We start from the raw sequence: 5,920 nt of genomic DNA, 5'->3' as shown, positions 1-5,920 counted from the left end.
CCTCGATCGATATACTCAACCAATCACTGTAGTCCACTTTGCTGATGGAATAAAACAAGTCCTGGACATAAAGAAGTGCACCTTTGCGCATAATCAGATAGTGTTCTACAAGTACACATTTGAGAGGACTCACGAACAGATATGTAGGTTCACAGATTGTGACCTCATTAATCTAAATCCGTGGGATCTTCTTCATCTGTTCTACTTCACAGACCACAAGAAGGACAAGGGAGTGAAGTTCGTTGTTGCCAACTCTGCCATTCGCCAAATAATGACAGATCTGCTTGACTATAGAAGCAAGTTTGACTTCCAACTAGCTCTGGATCTAGGAGCGGATCAAATGGCAGTGGCTGCCCCAAATGAAGAATTACACGACATCAACAACATTCCCTCCTGGACGGTTCTGGTGGAACCAGAAGTGGGAGTGGTGTTTTGAAACGAGCATAATCAGAAGATCTTCTTTCGAGACAAACAAAATTACAAGTACTCCAACTCTACTCTGCGCTATATAAGAGACAATTTGGTCAGGAGCAGAGACAACTCCCCTGGAGCCAAGGAGCGTGCCAAAATAATTCTAAGGTCCATTCGAAATATGCTTGAGTTTCGTGAACTTCTCAGAAGTTCATTAAACTTCAAAATGTTTAAGACCTCTTATCTTTTGTAAGTACCTTCTTATTTTTGATTCAATGTAATTTCAATTTCAATCGTATTGTACTTAATTAAATAGTCAATATAAACCAGAGGTTGTTTTTAACCTCTATCTTTTGTTATGTAAATCAAGTAAGAATCATTCTTATTTACACTTAGGGAGATTTTGTTAGACCCCAAACTTGTAAAAGTGTAAATAAGAAGTATCTTGCTCTAGTCAAATAGGACTTAGTCTATTGAAGCTGTCTGGTTAGGAGCTCTCATGCAGCGGATCAAGGACCACAGCTCTTACTCAGAGTGAAGGTTCCGTTATACAGAGCCCATGCTCTATTTCCATTAACGTTCAAGTCTTGTGCGCCAAAAAGCATAAGCGCTTGACTCAATGCAACAACTCCATGACCAAGAGCCTCTGCATAGTATACGTAGAGCTTCTGCATATGTAGAGCCTCTGCATAGTACATGCAGAGCATCTGGCTACCTTCTTCACGGAAAGTGCACGTTAGCCCAGACATTCTCGCAAGCGTCTAACAGCTTAAAGGTGGCTTGACCAAGTCTGCTCCGCTAATCAAGAAAAGTCAAAGATAAGGATGCAGACTAGTCAGCTCAGAGTTCCACGCCTAATTTATAGCGTAGTTAGTTAGACCTAGGCGTATAAAAGGAGGCATCCGCCTCAGGTTCAAATTACCTGAACGAGCCAACTTATACTATACGCAAATTCTTGTGAGATTACATTTTTTCTTCAATTGTTTATCTTTTTAATAAAAGCATTCGGTTATTCAAAGCATTATTTTACTACTTTATGTTTTCTTTGAATATCCAGTTTAATCAATAGAAATACACTGTTCTTCTTGATTCTTAATTCTAGCAAACAATATTTCTGCAAATTTAGAGTATCTGGGTCCAACAATCATCTTCTCCATGAGTGCTTTCCCCGCATCTCGTTGTTTTGAGAAAAGAAATTTGTTTTTGTAGTAGTCGGTATTCCTCATTACCGGCTTTCTGCAGTTTACAGCAAAATAGCCTAGCTTGCCACAGTTATAGCACTTTGTGTGCTCATCTGCTACGCTTTTTACAAATTTCTTCTTCTCTTCCGGCTTCTTCTCGTACTTCTTCTCAAATCTATTTTCTTCATATTTCTTCTTCTCGCTAAATTTATCTTTAAATTCGTATTTCGAGCCGGATGAGAATCTTTGATTGTTCGAGTGCGGTCGTTTCTGAAACTTCTTTTGGAATGCCTTAGTTAGCATCGCCAGGCATGTTTGATTTCAGACATTTCAGAGTCTGAATCTGAGCTGTTACTTTCTTCAGTGGATGATTCGCTTGACTGGCTGATCTCCTTAACTTGTTTCCCATATCTGCTTTTTCCTTTCTTCTCAGTCATAAAAGCCAAAGGATCAACAACTTCCTTCTCTTTCTTCTTCTTGGAATCTCGGACCTCCAAAACCTCTTCCTCGTTCGGCATTAGAGTTTCATAAACCTCATGTATGTTAATATCAGATAACGATTTGTTAAATCTGATGTGATTAGCATAAGGTTTCCACTCTGGTTGAAGGTTGCTGAGGAATTTAACATTTATCTTTATGACAGTTTTAGAGATTCCGTTCTTAGTCAGCTCATTAAGCAATCTGGTAAGCCTATCATAGACAACGTCAAGGCTCTCTTCGTCTTGAGCATTAAACTCTTCATAAGTTGTCAATACTGGTGTAGATATCATTCGTCAGTGCTTGCATCATGTTAGATTTGCATGGCACATCAGCATGGGCTCTCTCCTTCTCTTCCACAGTGTATCTGAATTTTTCTTTAATGACTCGTTGCGCAGGTCTGCCTTCTTCTAGAACAGCAGGTGTCTCTCTGTAGAACACAGTAGGACCTTCCATCAACGATTCCATAATCAGATCACCTTCTTTCATTCTTTCAATGAAGTTGAGGAATGTATCCCTCCATTGGTTATAGTCCCCTCTAAACGGCATAGGTGGCTTGGTATCAGTACCAATAGCCATTGCTTCTCTTGAACTCATTTTCTCAGTTATGTATGATATAGGATCAACTGCAGTTCAAAATTTGTATGAAAGGATTAGGATTCAAGAATTATTTCAATTAAATCTCAAACAAGGATTTGCACACATTCAAGACTTGGAAAAAAATAAGCACTCAAACTTATCTGGATTATAAATCCGATCAAGCTTATCCGGATTAGAAGTCCGGACAAAAAAGATAGACTTGAATTTCTAAAAAAAACAAGTTATCCGGATTAGATATCCGGACAACAAAGGAATTTAAATCGCACAATTAACACCAAATCCGGATGAGAAATCCGGTGAATTTCAACACTTAGTCAAAGACACACAATTAAGAAATCTCAAATCGGATGATTCAAACACTTAGACAATTTTGCGAAAATGAAAGACGGACGTAAAAAGTCAACAAGTCAAAGTCAACTAAGTCAACAAGTCAAAGTACGTACAAATCTGCTCAAAATTCAAATCGCTCAATTATTCAAACAATTTTAAATCGTTTAATACAACTAAATCGCTCACCAAGGAAAGTCAAAGATCGTTCAACTAATTGTTCAAAAATTCAAAGTCAAAATACGATCAACAATTCAGATATCTAAATCGCACAAAACACAAGCAAAACCGCACAACAATATCGCTCAAGTTACAATCGGATTATGAATAAATCGCACAATTCACAGAATAAATCGCACAAAACACAAACGATTTACCAGGCGGATTAACCTAAATCGCTCACTAAATCGAACAATAAGCAAACGATTTACCTTTAAATCGATCAAGACTTACCCAGTTTAACCTAAATCGCACAATCAATTCACAAAATATCACAAGACTTAAACCGTACAAGCTATAAGCGATTTACTATTAATCCGATCAAGAGTTATACGGACTAGATTTAAGCAAAAACACAGTTTTTAACACTTTTTCACCAAAAAAAAATGGATCAAAACTTGAAAAAATATGAGTTTTTGAATAACACGAACAGATTCTGAAAACTCAAAAATCGATAAAAAAATGGTTCAAATTTTCATTAAAATCGAAAATAATGTGAATCAAAGTTGTTCAGTATGTAAATGCAAATTCAGTAATGTGAATTATATCAGTTAAAGATCAAAATCTAAGCGATTCAAGCCAAAAATTGCAATTCTGGATGAAGAACACGATGAACAGTTTGAAGAACACGATGAACAGATTGACAAATCCCCTAAATTCTGTGCAAAATCCTCGATAAAATTGTTTAATCCTCTAAACAAATTGTTGTAGTTTGCTCTGATACCAATTGAAATATCCAAAATCATACAAATTCAGAATTAATCTTCAAGATGAAGATCAAGAGTATGAGTAGAAAGAATTTTCACCAACAATCTTCAATGTATTTCTTGAGAGAGAATATTACAGCACTAATCAGATTAATTGCAGAAGTTAATTGCAATTACAAGACTAATCACTATTTATACTAAGGAAAGCATTAAAGCCTAACTATTACAAAGCTTAATAAAGGAGAACTTGAATACAACTTTAACGCACATACTTGAACCCAACATTTTATGAAGAAAAGGGGTAAAATCTTTTTTTTTACTCATGCACACCTCATTTTATTTTTAAGCTTTGTTTTCGGTATTTTTTTGTTATTTTATGCGGTTCTTTATTTGCCTTCCAAAATGTCACACCCCGCTAAAGCGGAAACACGAGGTGTAACATGTAAGCATATCATAGCACCAATAAATAGATAACACCATTAAAGTACCATAATTCAGAAGTTCACAAATCCATAACCAAACTGTTCTCGATGAAGACAATATCATTTACAGAAAGAGGTTTCTAAAACTTGTGAACAGGTGTTATTGCAAAAGTGCTTCCAAAAMTTCCATTCTTACTTATTTTCCTGAAAATCATGAAACATAAAACGACGTCAACTACAAAGAGTTGGTGAGTTCATGGGTTTTCATATGCACAAAAATATTTACAGTGAATAAATCACTTCTTGCAAACTAATACATAAACTTGCACAGATAAATGTAAATCTTTAACGATGTTTAAAACTTGAGATGCAACTGAGCCTTACCTGACCAATATGCCCCATTAATTCACGAACTACCATAAGTGGCCCGCTCACTCACTTAGGTACCACGGTTCGTATCAATACTACTTCAGCGGTGGCCCATTCACACACATGAGTAGACTATAAAAACATAGGTAATGTGCACCCGTTTTTGGGTGGGACTGTCAACACAATAGCGGCTATCCACAATTACCACGACCCGGGAACGTGCTCGAGTTAACTAGTAGCATTTACGGAAGGGGACTTTTTAAAATATACTCTCAAGTACATCAATTTATCATTTATACATAGTGCAATAACAATCAATTTTTCATGATTTCAACAATTTTCGACTAAACAATTCTTTAGTCCAACAGTTTTACAACTAAACTGTTAGGTCACATTAAGATCAATCTTCAATAATACTTAAAAAACTCCATGGCAGATCTGGATATTCTTCAAGAACATGAGAGGAGATAGATGAGAGAGAAAGTCAAACATTCAAAGTATAGTCAAACTCTCTATTATGTATTTTGAATTTACAATAAGGCTCCTACCAAGATTACAAGACTAACACCCTATTTATAGGGTCAAACAATAAAGGCCTAGTCAAAGTCAAACCTTACATATAAAGTCAAACACGATGTCTATTTTAATCATAGACAATAGTAACTTTCAAGACGAATACAATTTTACACTGGCTTTCAGTCCTAACATTCTCCCCCTTTGTATTCAGACTTGAAAGAATTTGCGCGCGTTGAATCTCGTTTGAACTTTGAAACTTTAAGCACATTATGACTTCTTCAAAAACAAACCTCAACTCGAAATCTTCAGGCAATCGTTTGTTGAGAAAGATCTTTTGTTGGGTTTGAGTATGAGCATTATTGTTATATTCAAGTTTCTCCATATCTTACATGTTTTTGTAGCAGTATAGTTTTATTACTTCCTTAGTATAAATAGTATTTTCCTTTGTAATTGTCATTATCAAGTCATTAGCATATTGTAATCAGATTTAGAGCTGTAATTCTCTCTCTCAATCAAGGAAATTACATTTGGTGATCTATTCTTTATATTCTTACATTCATCATGTTCTTGAAGATTGATATCACATTTGTATGAAATTTGGACTTCACAATTGGTATCAGATCAGGCTGCAGCAGTTTTGATTAGAGGATTAAACATTTTTGCACGAATCTTAGTGGATTGATCGATCTGG

Source organism: Cynara cardunculus, unplaced genomic scaffold (assembly GCF_001531365.2).
Source record: "Cynara cardunculus var. scolymus isolate 2C unplaced genomic scaffold, CcrdV1 Un_Scaffold_2942, whole genome shotgun sequence".
NCBI lineage: Eukaryota > Viridiplantae > Streptophyta > Magnoliopsida > Asterales > Asteraceae > Cynara > Cynara cardunculus.
Note: the sequence above shows the minus strand (reverse complement) of the source record.